The sequence below is a fragment of the Eleginops maclovinus genome, chromosome 20 (genome assembly GCF_036324505.1).
Source record: "Eleginops maclovinus isolate JMC-PN-2008 ecotype Puerto Natales chromosome 20, JC_Emac_rtc_rv5, whole genome shotgun sequence".
NCBI classification, from domain to species: Eukaryota; Metazoa; Chordata; class Actinopteri; order Perciformes; family Eleginopidae; genus Eleginops; species Eleginops maclovinus.
In genome coordinates, this window is record NC_086368.1 from 22528755 (window position 1) to 22552427 (window position 23673).

The 23673-nt window shown below is 40.2% G+C and overlaps 1 long non-coding RNA gene across 1 annotated transcript; it reads left to right on the forward strand.

Moving 5' to 3' along the window:
- Window positions 1-5775: 5775 nt before the first annotated feature.
- On the forward strand, window positions 5776-23070 carry LOC134882457 (uncharacterized). Its single transcript, XR_010168157.1, has 4 exons — window positions 5776-5916; window positions 6553-6603; window positions 22806-22929; window positions 23003-23070. It is a non-coding gene; the product is annotated as an uncharacterized LOC134882457 (long non-coding RNA).
- Window positions 23071-23673: the final 603 nt, after the last annotated feature.

Genomic DNA, 23673 nt, shown 5'->3' on the forward strand with positions numbered 1-23673 from the left:
TAACAAGGATTCACTTGGCTTTCAGCACAGCCGGAGAAGAGCTTTGAACCGGAGAGCACACAGGTGCACCTGGAGATGGATGAGAGAGGGGGGGGATCAAGATCCTCCAGGGACACTGAGACCTCCAACTCCCCTCAGAGCAGCAGCCTCTGTTGGGTGAACGGATCACTCAGCCTTAGGTTCTCTAAAAACACCTTAAACCACTTGAAAAAGAAGAAAAAAAGCACCCGAGAGTATAATCAATCCACTTTAGGGAAGATTTATATTTGCACAGAGACAGGCTGTGAAGGCATACTTTTCTCTTAAATAAAGAATGCTATGAATAAACAGTCTGGAGTGTTTTAATTAGTCAGGTTTTAGCAAAAATGCATGTGCAAGTGAGCATAAATGAGACTTGGATTGTATTGCACAAGTTGTTGAGAGTTTGTGAATGGATTTTCAGATAAAGTTTTGGGGTTTAATGCAGCCCCCCTTTTGTAAAGATTTTTAATTATTCTCTCACCATGGAAGCGTGCGAGAAATACAGAGTTTCTTTAGAAATGTACGTAGTTGAAATAAAAGCAATGTTGGAAAAATGGTTGCAAAAAAAACTCCAATGTGTATGGCCAGTCAGCGTGACAGAACCAACTATAAAAAAAGAAGGTACTGAACATACGAGTGTGCACAAATAGGTCCCCTGAACTCTAGTGTAATGAACGTATATGTGTATATATCACACTATGCAATATATCACCTGTCGTTTTTTTCTCCTTCCCATTTAAAACTCAAGCCCTCTGAAAAAGCCACTTTCCTTAAAGTGTTCAGACTCTCCATTTCACACACTGAGGATATACTGTTGTAGCAGATGGAGCAGAGCTACATGTGAGGAGCATGGACAGATTTATAACTCATCACTTTAAGAGTAAAACTGGCTCTTACGCACAGAGCCTGTGTTTTATTTTTGCTTTCCCGAGACCACACAGATTGCTAGTAACTTATCACTCGGCAGTATTCTAAGATCTTAAGCCGCTCTTACCTTCAGTGCTCTGGTTATGAGAGACAATCTTCTGTGTGCCAGTTCCCATGGAGACTTGCTGAAGACCATGGTGCAGGTGTGAGTCTAGCAGTAAGGAGAAGAGAAGAGACTTAAATGCTGCGATAGTCATGTGGTGCTAAAGGCCTGTTAGGACACACAGCTCATCATAAAACATGGAAGAAACACATCATGTTTCCCTCTCTTGTGTCAGAATATTTGAATGAAATAAAGAAGGGATGAATTTGTTATCAAAGACGCATTGCCGGCAAGATATTCGCAGTCATGATCATGAACTTTGCGGGGTCAGGCGACTCATCTGCAACATTAGGGGGAGCACTGACTTTTCTTGCCAGAATTTGTGCGTGCGGAGTACAGTGGAAGGCCCCTGTTGTGACCAAATTAAAGGATCTTCTTTTGTTTGACAAACTCCACAGGGGAGATTAAGCGTAGGCAGAAATCCTTTTTGCCGCTGTTTCTTAGATTTCTCTCTCCGTCTTTTTTTTTTTCACAGAAGAAAGGATGTGAGGCACTGTCAAGATGAGCCCCCTGCAAAGAAGCAATTAAAAGCTCGGCCTTGTGAAGGTCTCGCCGTAGTACAGCCAGCAAAACAGCCTCGTGGTCGGGTGAAATGGAAAATGAAAAGCTTCTATCACTTGTTTGATAACTGTATTTTGTTACACATTTACTAAAAACAGCAGGCGTGTGCCTTAAAAGAGTCTAACACATGCTTGTCAATGATAAAAATGGCAAAAGACCAAGTTAAAATTCATTCCTGGGCTGGCGGAACATGCTCACATCAGACTTTAAAGATGGGAAAACAGAGCTTTGACACTGTAAGTTAGTGTCAGACAGGTTTTTGGAAACAGCAAGAATAAGACAGCAATGACAAACCACGGTTTTAAATCCTTTCATACCTCTGAGCGATCATTTGGGTCAAGGAGTATGTAAATGTACGCACATATGTGCTACTACTGGCGATGTTTACTCAAATTCAGCCAAATTCTGTTCCTTTTGCATTTGATTCTGTGCTTCTGATGCAATCCAGGGTAAGGTTTGCTCGCATTGCATTTCAGCTTGTCAGCTCCTTTCTTTGTGTGATTGTGGCGCCGATCATGATTGGGATGTTTGGGTACATGTCGAGCATTTATGTTTAACGATGCTAAATTGTTGTTGTGGTGAATTAGCATTATTGTGCAGTCTGTGCGTAGGGTGACATAAGAGGAACTTGTCTTCGCTTGCCGCTGCCAGTTGGCATCACGAAATGGGGTTTCAAGACACAGAGGACAAGTGTGGGATGGAAAGAGGATAAGAGATTTTCAAAGAAGAGGGGGCACGATTATAGCAGCACTATGACTTCAGACGGATGAGGATTCATAAACACAGGAGAGTGACAGAGAGAATGATACAGAGCTGCTGTGTAAGCATTATTGTATGAACATGATTAATACACGTTGAGAGAAGATTCTGAGCAGCTAAAGTTATTTGATCAAGGTTCTAAATACTTTAACATTCAATAATAATACATAACTGATATAAATAAGTTAATAAACAGATTCATATATCCAAGTGTATTTGTATTTCCAAATTTCAAGTTTTTTGAATTTCCGACTTTTTTTTTCAAATTATCAATTTTTTCCTAATAAAATCTGCCTTTTTTAAAAATGTCTGAATGTTTTTCTAAATTTCAACTTTTTGAAATGTCCCACTATTTGTTATCAATATTCTAACTCCTCTTCATGTAGCCCTAATCTTTTATTTTTAATTTTGAACAGTCATCTTTTAGTAAAAAAGTGATCATTTTGAAGAAATAGTCGGAAATTTGAAAAGAAAATCAAAGAAAGAAAAAAATTGGTAGAGAAAAAAGTGTTAATCTTTAAAAGAAGATGTTTGGGGCCAGGTGAAGAAGGAGTTAGGACAATGAGAAAATAGAATATAAGGATATAAGATAAGAACAGCAGTCAGAATCACTGTATAATTTAAATCTCCTAACAATGTTGTCCATTTTAACATAGCCATACGGTGCTTAGTGGCTTGTTAGATTTACAGCCCTCAATAACATTTGTATTCTTGGCTCAATGTGTGTTTTGCTGTTTTCGTTGTGATCGCAATGAACCAGCCTAAATTCACCCGGATACTGTAGTGCTTCAATGCAAGCGTAGTTTAGCATGCGATTGGTTTTGTTTTGAAATAACTTCAGAGAGTTTCGCCCCGGCCCTCGCTCCAGTGACCATTTGACCATTTAGAAAGGTAAAAAGCAAAAACGAAAAAGCCTCTCAGACGCTCTTCCATTTACTGGTTCAAGAAAGAAACCCAAATGGTCGGTGGATACACAGATTTAACTCCTTACATTACACTGTTACCTTTGTAATCTCCAGAGAATCACTGATGACACCACCACACAGGTGCATAGATGTGGTGATATTAGGACCCAATCCGATCTCCATTTTTCGAAATGAGGATCAATGCCTCTAAAATACAATCAAACACTTTGCAAAATAAGTCACAAAGTCTTGGGCTCTTTAAAGAGGGCAAATACACAGGGCTTGACTTACGCTAACTAAACATGTCTCAACAAACAAACAAAATGAAGAACACATGTAAATACTGATCAGAACATAACAACACATAAAAGGGGAAACTCCATTACACAGTTAAAACTAAACTACGAAGAAACAAAACAACCTGACAATCGGACCTTTATATTTTTTGTATTGGACTTAACCAACACAAGACCCCAATAAACATATGTACTCTAATAAAGAAATTACCAAATTCTCTTAAGTAAATGTCTTCATTCACCCCTTCATGTCACTGACACTTGGTACAGTCTGATTGTTTACTTCCTGTATTTAAGAGCTCTGTTTTAGGGTGACCATGTTTTGCCTGAGCGATCATTTGGGTCAAGGAGTATGTAAATGTACGCACATATGTGCTACTACTGGCGATGTTTACTCAAATTCAGCCAAATTCTGTTCCTTTTGCATTTGATTCTGTGCTTCTGATGCAATCCAGGGTAAGGTTTGCTCGCATTGCATTTCAGCTTGTCAGCTCCTTTCTTTGTGTGATTGTGGCGCCGATCATGATTGGGATGTTTGGGTACATGTCGAGCATTTATGTTTAACGATGCTAAATTGTTGTTGTGGTGAATTAGCATTATTGTGCAGTCTGTGCGTAGGGTGACATAAGAGGAACTTGTCTTCGCTTGCCGCTGCCAGTTGGCATCACGAAATGGGGTTTCAAGACACAGAGGACAAGTGTGGGATGGAAAGAGGATAAGAGATTTTCAAAGAAGAGGGGGCACGATTATAGCAGCACTATGACTTCAGACGGATGAGGATTCATAAACACAGGAGAGTGACAGAGAGAATGATACAGAGCTGCTGTGTAAGCATTATTGTATGAACATGATTAATACACGTTGAGAGAAGATTCTGAGCAGCTAAAGTTATTTGATCAAGGTTCTAAATACTTTAACATTCAATAATAATACATAACTGATATAAATAAGTTAATAAACAGATTCATATATCCAAGTGTATTTGTATTTCCAAATTTCAAGTTTTTTGAATTTCCGACTTTTTTTTTCAAATTATCAATTTTTTCCTAATAAAATCTGCCTTTTTTAAAAATGTCTGAATGTTTTTCTAAATTTCAACTTTTTGAAATGTCCCACTATTTGTTATCAATATTCTAACTCCTCTTCATGTAGCCCTAATCTTTTATTTTTAATTTTGAACAGTCATCTTTTAGTAAAAAAGTGATCATTTTGAAGAAATAGTCGGAAATTTGAAAAGAAAATCAAAGAAAGAAAAAAATTGGTAGAGAAAAAAGTGTTAATCTTTAAAAGAAGATGTTTGGGGCCAGGTGAAGAAGGAGTTAGGACAATGAGAAAATAGAATATAAGGATATAAGATAAGAACAGCAGTCAGAATCACTGTATAATTTAAATCTCCTAACAATGTTGTCCATTTTAACATAGCCATACGGTGCTTAGTGGCTTGTTAGATTTACAGCCCTCAATAACATTTGTATTCTTGGCTCAATGTGTGTTTTGCTGTTTTCGTTGTGATCGCAATGAACCAGCCTAAATTCACCCGGATACTGTAGTGCTTCAATGCAAGCGTAGTTTAGCATGCGATTGGTTTTGTTTTGAAATAACTTCAGAGAGTTTCGCCCCGGCCCTCGCTCCAGTGACCATTTGACCATTTAGAAAGGTAAAAAGCAAAAACGAAAAAGCCTCTCAGACGCTCTTCCATTTACTGGTTCAAGAAAGAAACCCAAATGGTCGGTGGATACACAGATTTAACTCCTTACATTACACTGTTACCTTTGTAATCTCCAGAGAATCACTGATGACACCACCACACAGGTGCATAGATGTGGTGATATTAGGACCCAATCCGATCTCCATTTTTCGAAATGAGGATCAATGCCTCTAAAATACAATCAAACACTTTGCAAAATAAGTCACAAAGTCTTGGGCTCTTTAAAGAGGGCAAATACACAGGGCTTGACTTACGCTAACTAAACATGTCTCAACAAACAAACAAAATGAAGAACACATGTAAATACTGATCAGAACATAACAACACATAAAAGGGGAAACTCCATTACACAGTTAAAACTAAACTACGAAGAAACAAAACAACCTGACAATCGGACCTTTATATTTTTTGTATTGGACTTAACCAACACAAGACCCCAATAAACATATGTACTCTAATAAAGAAATTACCAAATTCTCTTAAGTAAATGTCTTCATTCACCCCTTCATGTCACTGACACTTGGTACAGTCTGATTGTTTACTTCCTGTATTTAAGAGCTCTGTTTTAGGGTGACCATGTTTTGCCAGGCCCTAAGAAGATGTTTCTCTGCCAGCGGATTTGGATTTTCTTAACTGGTAAGAAAATCCAAATAAGAACAACTTAAAATGAAAAATGTGTAAAGAAGTTGATGTTTATTATACTGTGTTACCACTATTAAACTATGAATATGATACATGAAACAAAACTATCATTCATCTGTTTGCTGATATGCACATTTGGTTCTTGTTGCAGCCATCACATTTAATTAAAGCTCAGCAGTAACTCATTGTATCGTTAAGACAAAATGTGTTAAACTGAAGGTATGAGGAACATATCACCTGTCCCAATGGACATCGTTCTTGTGGTTGGAAGGGCATTCTGTGAAAGCACATAATAAAAGGTGGGCAAACATTAAGCATTCGTTGGCTGATGGTTGTATTTCTTCCATGGCATGTTTAAAACTGGAGTTGTGCCTTGAGGACACACAGACCTGGGCTGCCTTGAATGTGTGAACCTAAATATCTGGTTTTATTTTGAAATGTATGCCCGAGCCAGAGGGAATGTGAAATTGTAATTCTTTTACTTTTATGTTAGGCTAATTTAACTGCCACTATTTGTCTTATTTTCAGTCCCTTCCCAAATAATGAGATTTTATTAGTATTTATGACTATTGCAGGTTTTTAATATTCCAATAAGGTTTTAATAATGCCAGCTCCTCTGTGTCTGTGTAGAGTTTCCTGGCTGCAGCCTGCGGTGCACTGAGGGTCGTCTTCTTTTTGCAGGTGAGCTGTGTGTTTTTATAGTTGTAATGTATCAAATCTTAACTGGTGTATCACATTGTGTTTCTTCATTTCCCCCTTCTTACAGTTTGTTTTCAAGAGAAACAGCACATAACCTTTTATCAGCTCAGTATAACTGCATGTACAGTATCAGTGTTTCTACCCGCCCGGGCGTTGCACGATAGCTGCCCACTGCTCCTAGTACTAGGATGGGTTAAATGCAGAGGACTAATTTCACTGTGTGTGCTCTGCTGTGTGCATGTATGTGACTAATAAAGAGGGTTTCATCCTCCGATTTTATCTATTCTATTTGCACCTATACACTGTTGAAAGACAATAGGGTGTAAGTCCAAGGACTTGATAGCAAAGCTGTATTTGCAGTTAGCTGCATGCAATGTAAATGCATGTTATTTTCAACTGTTGAGTGTGTTAACTGGGATGACTGGGAAAGATTGTTTTAATTAACATATACTTTGCATATTAGTGTAATCGCCTAAGTTTTTTTCCTGGTCTTCCATTTCACCATGACAATCGAGTCCCTTGCATTGTACTCAAAATGATTGCTTATTTGTTCATTGTAACGTTTGACAGTTACACGGTATATAGAGTCGGTTTTACATGGGATCACTTTTAAACACTCAAGCACATAGTTTCCCATTTCTCGAGTCATTGCTGCACGCCGGCTATACCTTTCCTTCAGCTTGCTTTTATCCCATTCTTCTCTGTCCTACACCATAATGTCCTATCGAATTCTCAGCTCAGTTCAATATAATGTATCATATGCCTCAAAGCAAATGCTACAGAAAGGGGAACAAAATTCATATTACTTTTTGCGTTCCAAGTGTCAAGTCGTTAATGGACGGTGAGTGGAAGTGAAAAGCGGGAGCATTTTCATCTTTCCTTTCTCTGTCTCTTTTACACGCGGCACGGAAGCACATGTAAATTGGCTACGAAAGGAGAGGTAGAAAACAATTATGGGAGCGACGCGCCTGAGAGAAATGAGTCTATTGCTTGACCTGTAATGAAGTGGAAAGTTGACAAGCCGGCTTTGTGTGACTCGCAGATTTGAATGCAAGGAAATGACTCTTCTCTACTGTCAAATAACAGGAAAAGATTGCCAATTATAAGTGCTGGCCTTCTCCTCGTGCCTAGCAGGCATACTGATGGGCCAAGATGGACATGAATATTCAGTGGACATGAATATTAATGCTAACATTTTATAATAATGTCTGTAACAAGACCTTAACAAACTATTGGTTAATGATTAATTAAACATGAAAGACACTCATTAATCATACTATTAATATATGAAAATGATAAGTCTGTCATTAATGTAAAAATAGTCGCAGATCTATTTGTAAACAAAGAACATGTTGGTATACCTGCATGTCAAATATGAAACAACTACTTCAGAGGAAAATAGATGAGCTATTATAATAATACATTTGTATTACACTGCATTACCTTTTAGCTAAGTGTACCAAGACTCAAGCAATTTAGTGAAAGACGCGTTATCCCCAAAATATAAAGGTACATTTCAGGTTCATACTTGTATTTAAGGTTTCTAATAAAACATGTTTTCATGATTCAATTATCTAAACAAACGTAATTGTTCTCATACTCTCTGTATGAATATACCTGTACCATCTGTCATTAATGCTCCATTCAGGGTCAGTCTCTTTTAGCCCCTCTCCCGAAAAAGTTTGCTCTCATTGGCGTGTAGGAAAAATATGCCCCGCCTTTGAAAAGAAAGTGATTAAGCCGTGGGTGACACAGGGAAGGGATCCAAATCCTAAATGCTTGGATAATCCGTTGTTTTCTGACCAAGGCAGCCAAGAGATAAACCTGCTTCACAGCTTTGGGGTTGGAAGGCAATCCAGTTACCCCAATGTTTGTTTGTATAGTTTGTATCCATGTTTCCTTTACATTTTCCTTGAGGGAGTTTGAACCCAGTGTCTTTTCCTCTCTACATTATTGGCCAAAGTATATCTCCACTTTTACTTTTGTAATTTGTTTCTCGTTCCGCTTATGTGCTTTACCGGTCTCTCTTCCCAGTATTGCAGAAAATGTATTTCTGCATTAAAGGAATCTATTGCCTTGCATGCAGATGACTATTCCTTCAGTTGTCACAAACTCAGGATGGTGTGATGAAGTGGTCCAGGTGGCCTTAAAACTCTGGATGAAGTACACTTTGCACCGTATCCATCCTTGTTAACAGAGCTGCTGAATATCTCTGAGTCACGCACAGCTGGTGCTACTGCAGCTCTTGGGATGTAGTGCTTGCCAGATTCAACATAAGGTCCCTTTATTTGCCAGAAATTCTCCCCCATGGAGCCCAGATTAAATATCAATTAATAAAACCCAGGTAGGTTGCTAAAGATTGCCTTTTTGTGTTTAAATATGTGCATCGCTTGAATTTCTTAGGCTAAAACTGTATGCTCAGCTGGTTCTGTGTATTTGTGAGGGTTTGTGTGGATGTGTGTGTGGGTCTGTGTGTGCGTTAGGAGGGGGGGTGCCTTTGTGCGGCGCGGCTGTGTGTATCCAATTCCAGTGTATTTAACAAGATATCTCACTTCCTCCCTTTTTTATCTTGATTCCATTTCTTGCCAGCACTCAGGGGAGCAGAATTCATTCGCACTCGTTTTCCCTTTTCCCTTTTTCTCTTTACTCTGCTGTGCACAAATTGTTGCTCAGCCATTTCTGTGCAGCAGGAACGTTCTTCAGCAAGTGATTGTCATTCAGTTTCAAATTAGTTTGGGCTGATCTACCATGCAATGAAATCTCGACATGCCGGACAGAATGACATGCTATTCAGCATGATTGTAATAGCCTGAAGTTGATCGGGATGTGTTGTCTCACAGACAGCACATTGTGTCATCAGGAAAGTTACGACATGCTGCCTTGCAAGCTGACAGCCTTGTTGTTTCTTCCGCATGATGTATTTGCATATTCACAAACATTTATTATGCATTTTGGGATGTTGCTGCTTGCATATATTGCCTGTGTGAATATAGACTGGATACAGAATATGCCTGGGTGTATCTGTATGGCTGTGCATGTGCCAGCGTCTGTCTATGTGAGTGACTGACTGACAAAAGCCCCCCAGAGGATCGAGGCATGACAATCGCTCACCCTTCCAGTGTCATTCAGCAAAGTACAGGAGCCATTAACTTTTAAAGCCAGTCCTCTCTAACAGCAGGCCCCATGCCGTTTAGCCGCCCCCCTTTGCAACACTTCAAATGGCTGTGATGGACAGGAGTCAGACCTCTGAGTCATGGCAGGGTTGCAGGGTGGAGCACTATGCCCCTGTCCCGCACTGTTGGCACTGTTGGCACCTGGCTCCGGCTGTGTGTGTATGTGTGTGTGTGTGCAGTCTGTTGGACACCGAGGTCGAGAGAATGCATCTTGATTGACAAGTCTCATCAGGGATACCTTAATGGCACCACCACCTACCAATTAGAAGTCATCAAGGTCCCCAATTGAAAGTGGTTAATAAATAATGTATAGCCACAGTAATACCACATAATCTGGATATCAGAAAGTCAAAGGTGGATGCATTATTAATGGGGCCAAATTGGACTTTAATAACTGTTCCACTGAATCCCACACCGCAGCAGAATTCACTTATGTTAATATGCCTTTATTATTAATGGGCAGCCATTTTCTAAAATGTTAACTGACTGGGGTGCTCCAGAGGCAGTTGCCAAGATTGACGAGCTTCGCGTCTGGGGAGAAAGAGGTGGGGGTAGCAGGGGCTTGCTTATTTATTTATTCACCTACCTGTAGCACGTCGGCCCACATCATTGTGTCAATAATTCCCTGGTAAAGCCATTAGGCATGATCACAGAGGCCCAATTAACTCTGCAATGTGTGAGATGACAATCGTACATCATTAGCCCTATAATGGCATGCGGTGCCACAGCCTCTTTAAAAACAAACATCAAGGCTATTACCGGGGAATATATGCCGTCGTCAACGTTGCCGCTCCAACCATTCTGACTTGTGCTCAGATGCTCTGCTGGAGATGTGCACGTCAAGTGTTATGGGACATTACACTGAATGTGTTTCAGAGAACTACTATGGGTTCTTCAGATTGAATGCATCTTCATCAAGGCATATTTGTGATGATCAAGTGTGTTGTATCTGCATGCTTAAGCTGCATAACACAAATGAAGAGATGCACTGTGTCAGTACTGATGTGTTGTGTGGGAGAAGGAAGCTATACATTTGGAAAGTTGTAAGAGCGCTACAAAATGTCCAAAAAGCTGCTCTGTCACCCTGATTTAAATTCACACGTTGCTCGGCTCAGTGGGAGCTCGCTGTGACTTCTGAGACAATTTGGTGGAGGCATCTCTAAAGTAGAGCCGATAGACTAGCTAATATGTTCTCTCATGGTATTTGCATAATGTCCATGGTGCATCGCCAGAGAGCTGTTCTGCTCCAGTTCCCCCTTGTAATATATCTGGCAGCGCTTCTAAAATGCAGTTGTCGCTGGCACTGGCTTACAAATCAGACGGTGAAGCCCCATAGAGAATATCAAAGGAAACACGGTTTTAAAAATATTTGTTTACCATCTGCTTTTTGGACTATGTCCTGCGCATATCAACTTGATGAGATTGACTCTTGTTTATTTGTGCTGTACAAGTCCAGGAGTTTTTTTTTCTTCAGCTTCGTCAAAGATATTAGACGTAGGAGAAAAACCCTTCTGTGCTTTGACAGCAGAGCATACAGCTCTTTATTTTTGTTGGCACAGCAGATCAACATCGCCTTAAGAGCTCCCCTGCACTCGCATTCATAGACATGTCTGTCTTCTAAATTGGTGGCAGAGGTGTTATATCTGTGTGTCACTTCTGCATGAATTATATTGTGAATGTTTGTGTGAGTCTTGTTTTACTTGGTATTTTGACTTCTTCTAAACAGATGTTACTGTGATTACTGACCCAACCACCTTTGAGCATGTATACAGTATAAATTCAGTATAGTTCTATTAGATGCATTCTAATAGACCTCATAATTCACCTCATGCTGTACGTTTGGATTTCTATTAGAAGCAACTTCTTCCCTATCTTGCTGCACTGTATAACCAAGCAATATAAATAAATAGTTGCCATGGAGATGACATTTGCATTTACATTATTTTTGCTCGATATTGCATATGTATGGTTATGTTTCTCTTGAAAGTAAAACTCCAGGACACCCTGAACTTTTCTGACCTAAACGCCGATCAAAAAGCCTAAAATAGTCACTATGCTTTAAAACCAAAGAAAGCAACAACAAGGTTTATCCTCATTAGTACCTGATATTCCTGACTTTCAGTGGGAAAAACAATGTGAATATCTATTTTTTCTCCAAGTTGAGCAGCAGGCATCAAAGAAGAGTGTTTCCTCATTTAAGACAAAACGATGCTGCTATCTGTACAAGGATACCTATCATGAAAATATCAGGGTCACAGAGGAGGGCAAAAAGGCTTACAGAATTAAGGAGACAACTCTCCGATCAAAGCCGGTTTGCTCTTTTAGTAACAGTTTTACTGCATGCTGCCATCTCGCATTGCTAAACCCTAAAATCTTGTTTAGTAACAACTAATGTTTTTTGGGTTGATGAACTGCCAGTATCGATGAAATCATTGACGTAACACTGAGTCTCCTCCTCTGTCACTCCCTCCTCATTAGTCATCTTACTTCAACGCTCAGTTGACTTTGCGCTTCCTGTCAGTGGAGGCATCTAACCGACTAAAGCGGTTGATTTCTGCCTCAGTAACAGAAATGTGCAAGGGTGTGAGGCGTCGTGAGGAAGCACTGGAATTAAATGCACTGTAGAGGGATTGAGTGCGACAAGGATGGGTTGTGTAAGAAAATCCTTCTTCCAACTTTCTGACATTTAGCCAATATATTGACAGCATTTGTCACTACAGTACAGCTTTGGCGAGAGCAGCCAGATGCCATCCAACCCAGGCCGACCTGTCATGCTTCAATTCACTGTCGCACCGTTTTTTTGCAGGTAAAAATCCCAAAGCACGGAAGACAGGTAGCTTTGACAGTGAGGACAATTCGTTCTGAGCAGCAAATCCTGACCACGGTCTCTACAGGCATTACACACACCTCTGCAAAAAAGTTCTTTTGAATATATTGGATGCTCGTGGACGAATAATATGCTGTACTGACGCTAACTCTATGAGAGCGATAGCTAAAGATAGTGAGAGAGCTATGTTTTTTTAGCTCAATTAAATGTAAAAAAAGTATGTGACCAGCAGGAGAAACACGTTGCACATGTGTGCCACAGAAGTAAATCATAAAGGTAGGAAAGGTTTTGGCTAATGCTAATGGCTAATGGACAACTTCCTTCAGTTTAATCAGCGCCATTTTGGTGTCGCGTATCCGGTTCTAACAATGCATTCATGGTTCTCAAATATTGATGCTTCTGTAATTAAGACGCTCAACAAAATGGGTAAGTTCCTCAATTAGCATTACTAACAATATCAATATAAAAATGGTAAATAGTATTATTAATAAAGAAACGATGATCTTAAATATTTCTTCTGATCTTTAATAACAATGCTGCTGCTCGTGTATTTGTATTCTCCGTCGAAATTTGACTGCTGTCTTTTCAACAAAGCTATAAGTGATAAATCTGCCACTGTTATCATTGCAAAATGGTTATTTGATGTCACATGGGATGTTTGCGCAGCAACAGCAACTTTAGGAAATCGTCCCTAGAAGCTGCCAACATGGCTAGCAACAATTTCTGAAAAACCACTAAGCTCCACTTTAAAGATATTTATTTTTAGTTTTCCAATTATAGGTTTCACACATCGCTGTTGCTCCTAATTCAGATGCCACTCCATATCCCTCCCAGAGCAGGTGAGATTATGACTTATACTGTATACAAATCAGAAAGTTAAACAACTCAATTTGTGACATACTTTAGTGGCTGATTAATTTAGATTTAAAAAATGTTGAAATGATAGGGCTATTAGGATCTCGTTTGTATGTGTTGGATAATGACACATTGCATTACTTCAACGGTATCAGGTGATCATAGAGTGAGACATAAGTCAGTGAATTGTGGACAGTAGAAAGAGAAGGAATTTTTAGCAAGTTTATATTTCAAAGAACAGAAAATGGCCTTCATGATGACTTTCAAATGGGCTCCAGCTCCCACCGTGGAAAATTGCTTCTTTTGGTGTCTGTGCATCCACACCTCCCTCTTTCAAATCATAACCAAAGCGCCTAAACATGAACACACCAGGAGGTTGGAAATGTCAAACCTTCCTCTTTTCTTTCGTCCCTTGGTATTCCATCGCTGTCTCACTACTCCATTTTTCCTTGCCTCTTTTGTGCCTGTCTTCTCTCCCTTTCATCGGAGATGGAGAGCGTGAGGGAGTGGTGCCAGCAATGTCACGGCTGGAGAAAGCTTATCCTGGGTAGAGGGGTCTGTGTATAGAGTCAATCAGAGCTGTACAAACCCTTGATTGCCATTGACATTTACCGGGGGCCCATTTCCAATTAATCTTCAAGGGCCTCCACCTCTTGAAGCCTGATTACGATTTTCCCCCCGACAAACTGGCTAATTTGTAATTGGCCATGTGTCTGGCAGAGGAGGCTCTCCTTTATCACTGCTAGATTGAGACGTGAGGAAAACGGAGATGGATGGAGAAAGGATCCCTAACCAGCCTGTCTGCATCCCTAAATTATTTTCTCACATACATGCACACAACTATTTCAAATGTATCTTGGAAATATATCATATATTTCCAAAGTTTAACAAATACTTATTTGGTATGTCTTTGTCTTTAGGTATATGTAGACTGCCTGAAGACTCTTTCTGTATACATTTTGCAGAGGTAAGATGATGGCATACTGTTAGTCAGATTTCACTGGCAACACTCAAACTGTATGAGTTGTTGTTCCATTTTTGTAAATTATGCCTCACACTGTCAGGACCATAATCTTAACAACATACTTGGTATTGCTTTAGCATCATTTTTCAATGTACAAGGTAGTCCAATAAACCATAACATGTAGGTAAAGCTGCGAATTTAATCAAATTCACTTTGGGGTTTCAGTTAAAAAAGAAGGTATGTTTGCTAGATAACTTAGTGCTGGGTTCATGACCTTAATGTGTTCACCATGCAGCACAAGTTAAAAATAAGTCAAAAATGATGTTTGATTTTCACAGCACACAAACGGCGCTGTTTATCCTACATCGCCTGACTTGCATAGCCATTAGGGGAATTCCCCCCCCCATGTGCATAAATTATGCTTGAGGGATACTAGGACCACCATAGTTTGATGCGTATGATAAAGCTGCCATATCTGAAGAATTGTGATTGAGGACAGGTTGGTTGTGTAAAGGTTGCGTCTTGTCTGTGTTGTGTTGCAGCACTAATCGTGGAAAGCTGTTGTTGAGACGGCATGCTACATGTTATTTAGACCTTCACATATTGTAAGTATATCAGATCCTGCTGTGAAGACAGACACATACATACACATGCAGCACCTGCATGCTGAGAGACACTTATTCAGACTGCAAAGACGCACGATTGTTCTCAGTAGTGCACACAGGGTACAAGAGCAGGAGCATGTATATGAATATACAGCATGTGTATATTCAGTTTCAGATGCTCTTTCAGATTCAAATAAAAGCTACTTCCAACTTCATGGATATATGTTGTAAACATCCTCACACCCAGGGCACCATCATTATCAAAGATACTGTTCACTTCCTGCACCTCTGTGTGTAGTCGCTTGCTTTCTGCTCTGCTCTGCTCTTTTTCTCTCTGCTCGTCAAACACACTTACACACAAACGCAGTGTGTACAATGATAAAGGAACATTGTGTCCCTCATCTGTAGACGGGATCAGTCATAGACACGTATCCGCCCTCAAACTGACATCGAAAAATCTATCTCAGGGTTCGTTCTTTCTTTCTTTTTTATGGTCCTTTTCTGCTGTTTACCTCCCTCTGTCTCACTGACTGCTGTTGGATCATTGAGGGAGAGAGAGGGCAGTAGAGAGAGTGGGATTCCCAGACTGCTCATTCGCCCAGCCCAGCCCGAACCCTGCACTGGCTTGATAATGCTGTCCCCGTCTCCCCCTCTCCCCCCTTCCTCCTCGCCTTACTCCTCCCGGTGCCCCAGGCTGCTGTGCTCTGCAGACCCGTGCCCACGGCAGAGCCACCCAGGAATCTTATCTCCTGTCCAGGCTCATTCCTGGCCCTGCCCGCCTGCCTGTATGCTCTCCACCTGTCCATTTCCAACGCTCCCTTCCCTTCTCTCTCGCCGTGTGTGTGTGTGTGTGTGTGTGTGTGTGTGTGTGTGTGTGTGTGTGTGTGTGTGTGTGTGTGTGTGTGTGTGTGTGTGTGTGTGTGTGTGTGTGTGTGTGTGTGTGTGTGTGTGTGTGTGTGTGTGTGTGTGTGTGTGTGTGTGTGTGTGTGTGTGTGTGTGTGTGTGTGTGTGTGTGCGCGCGCGCGCGTGTGCTCTACAGTCTTCCCCAAATTCCTGATCACATGCTGCTGGGGTCTTGACCTGGTCACTAAAGAAGTCTCAGTGTGTCTTAACGTGTGCCTGTCGGACTTCTTTTCCCACTATGCCTGCCTGGATCTCATGACTGTCTGTCTTTTTCTATGCTTGTCGACCAGCGTGTGTTTTCTTCTATCACTGTCTATCTACCCCTGTGTCCTTCATGTTTTTTTTATACCTGTCACTTTACTGTACATGCTTGGCTGTCTTTCTATCTGCCAGTCTGTTTCCGTGTCCATTCTACTATTGGCGTATCAATCGTTCTACCAGTCACGTCGCCGTCCGTCCTCGTGTCTTTTTTTCTTCTCTCCCTGCCTGTTTGGTTTTTTCCACTCCGTTCCTCTGCCTGTCATCTGATATAGTCTTGTTCTGTCTTTCTCTCAAAATGACTTTTAAAGTTTTTGTTCTGCTTGCCTCATTGGTCTTATAAAGATCATCTAATATTGAGTATTTCAGTAAGGGAAATAGTGTATCAGAAACACTAGAGTTTCATGCTGTTCTAATCACTATTTTAGTAACAATGGAACAAATGACTACTGTAATATAGAATGTGTTGCTAATAGTGACAGAGTGAATTATCACACATCTCTGACGTTCCCCTCGGCTCATTTTAGTGTTTTGCTTTTAATGGTTTCATCTTTACTGTTTTTGTTTTATCCTGCCTCTCTGATTCAGCCTTGATTGTGTCACAGGGCTCTTTTCAGAGTTTTTTTTTTCTCAGAAAAAACATTGTACTATTCCTGACCTGAGTTAACCCTCTGAGAGTTCGAGAATTTGGACACATTAGCAGTTGTAGCCATGTTAGCCACTGCTGGCAGCACTAGTTGATAACAACACATTACAGTGTATTTTGCACATACAAACACCAGAGCAACATTTCCACAGAAGGAAGTTCGACAGTAGTGTGTGAACTTTAATGAGACAGAAGTAAACAGAGTATTATAACAGCCTTGTCTTCTGTTGGTTGTCGTTAATCCAGCGTGGCCATCTTGGATTTTTTTAGGTGACTTCCAGCTGCAGATTAAAACATATTGGTTGCTTTAGTGAGTCATTATGGCACCATGACTTTGTATGTTGGATTAAACCACAGTACCTGTGTTCATGCCAATCTAAACACATGTCGCTCAGAGTAACACAGATACTCATTCATGTATTTAAAGAAGTTTCATACAATATTGGAGGCAATAGCAAAAGCTACATTGGTCTTTGGCTAAATGGGCAATACTTGTAGGATCAACTCAGTTGATTAGATTTTTTGACTGGATAAAAATACTTTTGAACGGCTAAAACTGTTTCCTGGGATCAGATCTGCGGTGTCGCGAGTGTGTGTGGGAGAAAGTTAAGCATCTTTGTGTGACTTTCACGCTGCACGACATGTGTACATCACCCATTATTCAATTAAAGCTGACAACAGAACGAAAGGCGTTCATTACCTTGAAACTCCTGGATATGACGAGAAAAACAGCTAGACAGAGAGACAGATGCCCCAGAGCACTCATCGTCTCGACAATTGACATGAGTAATAATCAACGTCTCCACCGACACGCCATTCAAATCTCCTCCCATCGACATCTTTGATATTGCTCGAGGCGTTGTTCATTTGTTGTTTCACACGTCCGTCATGGTACAACTAGCCCCCCCCCCCCTCCATCCACCCTCCCCTAGACACACACACACACACACACACACACACACACACACACACACACACACACCTCATTCTTCCCTGTCTGTGGCTGAAATGACTATTGACGTTTGGGTTTGGATTTGAAATGTGTTGGAACAGAGAAACGTGGTGAGGGAGGGAGGGAGGGAGGTGGGGGGGATTAGTTTGGACATAAAACGGCTCTTCCGTAGGAGGGCAGAGAGAGGGCCATTTCACAGGAGGTAGTCCCGGATATTATGTTCATTCCCTTTCTTTGTAATGTTATTAATGGGGAGAACATTAATCCTCACTCAGCCTGAGACCACACAGTTGGCTGTGGAGCATTTTTTGGTGGTGGGTTGGAAGGATTTGTTGTTGATACCATGGGGGGAATTGTTTTCAGTAATTCTTTGGTTGATGCGAGTCTCTTTTCCCCATATAACTGATGTGATGAGCCTGCTTTCTTTGTCTCGTTTGTCTGTATTCCTGATGGAGGATTTTGCAACTGTGTTTCCTAAAAGTGTGTCTGTCTGTCTGTCTGTCTGTCTGTCTGTCTGTCTGTCTGTCTGTCTGTCTGTCTGTCTGTCTGTCTGTCTGTCTGTCTGTCTGTCTGTCTGTCTGTCTGTCTGTCTGTCTGTCTGTCTGTCTGTCTGTCTGTCTGTCTGTCTGTCTGTCATTAAGGTCAATCAAAAAAGTGATCCGTAATACCCGTGCTTTCTTAGTTTCAGTTCATTTAACAAGGATAATGGAGATTGATGTAAATATTCCATAAGACATATCATCATTCAGCTAATGATGTTTTGTAGATTACCACATTAGCTCTCCTAATTCTACCTTCACGTGAAGAATTACGGTAAACATGATATTAATGAATATCTGGAGCTTGTTCAGGTCGGCCATGTTCACTGGACCCTTTTTTTGTTTCATGGGCTATGAAAATGAGGCAGCTCATTCAAAAGTCAAAGGAAATTCAACATCAATAAATCATTACTGTGTTAATTTGGATCACCATAAATCACAGTAAACAAGCAAGTCCATCCTTGAGAAAATTGGCGGGGTCTACCGTTGAAGATGTCAGACTTTCTGACGGTGTTGGAACAAGTCAAAGTTAGATGAAGGACGACTTTCGACATGTTTAACAATGCCAGGGAACAGCGACAGAATGGGAAAAGGCTTTAGGAAGAAGCCGTCTTCATTTGGGAAACTCAATTATCAACTCAAAAAATGTCCTCATTTGTTGTGTCAATTTTACAGCGCTAAGATATCACAGTAGGGCGGCACACAGGCTCAGTGATTAACATTATCACCACGCAGCAAGCAGTTCCTGGACTTTAGCTTAGCTTAGTCTGCAAATACCCATCGTCTCTGTGTGTCAGGATGTGTCGGTGGAAGCAAGTAACTACGTTCACTCAAGTACTGTACTTAAGCACCATTTTGTAGTACTTGAACTCTAAATAAGTATTTCTTTTTATTCTACTTTATATTTCTACTACACTTCATTTCAAGTATTCTAATTTGATGTCACACTATAGCTGGATTTACTTTCCAAATTATGATTTCAATATGTATGATGACTTTATGTAATCCCAGTTTTAGATTAAACTACATAATTGTATCTAACATACTTAAAATAAGCCCTACCATGACCAGTTAAACCATAAAATGCTGCTCATGCTCTGATGTATTACCAACATATGTAATTAACATTTAATTCAAGTGAATTTTGCTGATCTATCACGAAGATCTCAGGAGACATGCAGGTTAAGTCAAATGTGATAGTGAAACTGCTTGTAGGTGGGTTTTTGTTTATACATGTTTGTGCCCTTTATACGTATCACAGTTGATGTATCATTTACAGTTGCTATATGCTACGATTGATTTGAGCTACTATAGGTGTTGGGTATCGCTCTTCAGATAGCACTCATTGTGCATACTGTAGCTCAGGGAGAGGGAAAAGCAGCTTTATTGCAGAGCAGCACAGGCTTAAAGCACAGATCATATAGCCTGTCAAACTGATCACCAGAGCATTGATTACATTCCCGTGCCAGTTTTCATACAATTCATTCAATGAACGCTCGCTCATCACAATAACACATTATTTATTCTGTATTAATGTGTCTTTGCTCTGAGCGAATCTCCCCTTTTGGGGATCTATAAAACAACCATAATGCACAGTAACAGTGCAAGCTGTCTTACCTTTAAGTGTTTCTTCATAGGTCTGTCCAAAACTATTCAGCATATTCATGAAAAGTAGTGGTCTGAACATACGACTGGAGCTAATGGCCAATTCTGCTTATAAGGACATTTGGTTCTCCTCATAACATAACTTACCCCTATTTTTTTTTCAAATAAATGTAAATAAAACTTCCTACATGTATGCATGATTTAATTTACTGAACACATTGAGCAGATGCATTGTTGCACGTTTTTACTTTTTACATTATCTAGTTTCTCTTTGGACAAAGCAAACACTTGCGGGCATAATTTTCCCATCTATATCCATTTGGGCTGAGCTTCTTTCTCATTGGATAAAATGAATGAAAGTGGAAGCATCAATTCCACAACACGCCTCAGAGACATCTGGTTCCCTGCAGGCTTTGTGTCAGAGCCGCACTTCCAGGCAGGTGCATTCCCTTTGTGTTTGAGACAGGGGAGCAGAGTACTGCGGTGTAGAGGAGATCGATCCTCCCTGGGAAGTGTTGTCTCTGCCTCTGCATGACATGAGGTTCGAACATAAAGGGAGAGGTCACCCAGCGAGAGTCAGGCCCACACACCTGTGTCCATTAGGCACGTGTTGGTGTAGGGGTGCACATATATACATATATAAACCATCATAAGAACTTCTCCTCTAGTGTAGTGTTTGTCAAATGAGGGTATTGGGGTGGGTCAGGGTGTACTTTATCAAAAAATGTATATCAGTTATGCATATTTCATAAAATAATCACACTATTTTAAGAATAGAAAAAAAACCTATTTCTATTTTTAATGCAATTATTTATGGTCAACTGCTGCAACATAATTGGAAACGCCTTTGTAAGGCTACATTTTCAGCGTAAACACGGAGACAGTTTTGATTTTAAATGAGAAGAATAATTAAGACAATGGATGTGTAGTTTAAACATTCAAGCAAAATGAAAACTCAGAACGGAAAGAAAAATAAGTCAATGTTTCTCACAAAATTTGAAATGCAACTTCACAAAGCTTCAGCTTAATAAACGACAATACTTTGAGAAACTGCATGATGACAACAAACTGACATGAATGTATTGAAGGATTCTAAACATTGGAAATTTGGAATTGATGTACTCCTGTCTTTGTTCAATAACAAGGTTGTTATTTATTAAATCAGTCTAATAGAGCAGCACTGTATTTTACCTCTTTTTGTTTTCATACCAAAATATTTTGTGATGGTAGGACACATTGCTCAAAGAAACGCTGTACATGTAAATATCAGACCCATGATTTTAAAAGTATTCATGTTGTTCACAGCGTATAATTTGCTTCCTAAGTTATTTTTTATAAATATTTAATATTTAAAATATTTTTCAAACTAAGATTTGAGGATTTTTCGTTTCAAATAGTGAACAGCAATTATGTAGTATTGATTCTCATTATAAACGGCTTTATAATGTCTTATGGTTATTGTTATAAAACATTATGAATATTTATGAATTCTTATAATTCCACATTGTTATAATCAGCTTTTAACTCACTATAGTATGTTTACAATGCATTATGGGCATGTTTGTTATAGATAATGTTAGTAAATCAATTTCTTCAAATATGTTTACAGCTCTTGACTCTATAAGCCACTTCTGTGTGATCAAACTTGATCTCTACTGTACATGCCCAGCTTTCTAAAAATGATTTCATTATCTCTCAGTATAGCCCGTATATAGTAAGTGCTTCAGTTTATAAGACGGTACTGGTCATATTTTCTTCTTGTCAGCTGCACGAGTGAGTTGGAAGAAAGATAGCGAAGGCACAGTGAACCTAGGCCTTGTGATATGTCTTTCCCTGTGGGCTTACTATATCCAGATGAAGGGAGAGTTCACAGATAGGCGACAGGCTCCAGCACCCATATCCAATCAGACGGTTCCCTCAGGGGAGCCATGTGGTGCACACATATGTGGCCACAGCCTCACAGCATGACACCACACTGTCCTCCAGGAGTCCTCAACGAGGATCATGGGATGCTGTGAGCGAGAGTGCAGCACTTTGAGTGAACGCTGGGTGATGTCTTTCAAGATTAGGCAACGCGTTTATGAACGCTGGCGAAATATGTCATGTTTTATATTGTGTTCTCGCTCCACCAGGAGTACAAGCAGTCAACGGGTTAGAAGGGAGGGTGTGCTGCCGTCTGCCTTTTTGAAGACTCGCACTCTTCAAGGCTCTCCTTCCATCTGCCCAAAAGCCTCTCCGAAATCTATTTGTAACACTGCTTACTTCTTTCCAGCTCCCTTTACCCGACAACACAATATGGGTGTTGTATCTATGTAATGAATACGTGTGTGTGTGTGTGTGTGTGTGTGTGTGTGTGTGTGTGTGTGTGTGTGTGTGTGTGTGTGTGTGTGTGTGTGTGTGTGTGTGTGTGTGTGTGTGTGTGTGTGTGTGTGTGTGTGTGTGTGTGTGTGTGTGTGTGTGTGTGTGTGTGTGTGTGTGTGTGTGTGTGTGTGTGTCGACCAAATGTGTGTGGAAGTGCCATCTAACGAATGAGTCATAGTTTCTCTATCAAAAGCAGACACCAACTGTATAATGTACATCCTCCTCCTGACTCAAGATATTTAGAGACGGGTTTCTCTTTTTCCTCTCTACCTTACTCCATTATGACATTTCTCTATTGCAGTTTCATGTATATTTATACACCTTTCCACGATTTTAGGACCACATTACATTTTATGAAAAAGCTCATACAATGACAACGAGCCCTAGAAAACCAAATAACCCAGCACCACTCCCAGAGCCATCACACTTCATCCGTGTATGAATGAATCACACTATGCTACCATTTTCCTCTCATCTCCCTTTCTGCCCCCTACAGAACAGGAGCAATGCTGTAGCTCATATTTTCGCTGACAAAAGAGGTGACAGTGAAAGGAAAGTGAAAAGGCTATAATAAATGCTATGGGAAAGGTACAAGGAAGAAAGTGTGGCGTTTGAAAATGGTAACCTTTTTCAGATGCTGATTTAGTATTCATTATTAATGACCTTTCCGTACCTGAACAAAGCTGTTTCCAGGAAGCCCCCTCGTGTTTGTGTCTGCCAGAAGCCGGGGGCCGGCGCTGCGGCCTTGTTCAGACTTGTTGGATGAAGGATTTCTACACTTGGTATGCTTCTTTGGCGCAAATACTGTTTAATTTGTCCCACTGAGTCCACGTGCTGAGTAAAGAATAGTTAGAACATCGTGGGCAAAGGTGTTGAAGTTCAGAGTGGCATGCTAGACACAAATGAGGGGTCACACTGGGAAGATTGGTGTTTTGATATTTACCTTGTCTCTACTTCGCAGGAGCAAGGACAGGGAGAGGCTGGAGGAGAGCTTTTTCCTTTTTGAACACATTTTGATGCTGATTCTTTTGTACTTTCACTTAATCAGTTTTTATTTTTGCCTGTGGTGAAGTGTTTTTGCCCTGTTGATTCTTGTGATTGACTCTGGGTCGACTGATTATTTGATCTTTATCTATGTATTGATTTGTATTGGTTTTATCTCTTTATTTTGTTAACGAGGAAAGCGGATTAATATTCCTATAATAATCTGTATTGTTATAAATAAACACAGGCACAGGTTTAGGAAAAACATGCAGTTTGACGAGCCTTCCTTCCCTCTCTGGCTTCTTCCATTTATTGCCTTCTATCTCATCAAAAAGCATTTTTCATGCTAATTGAACCTAAAGACCAACCATGCGTACGGC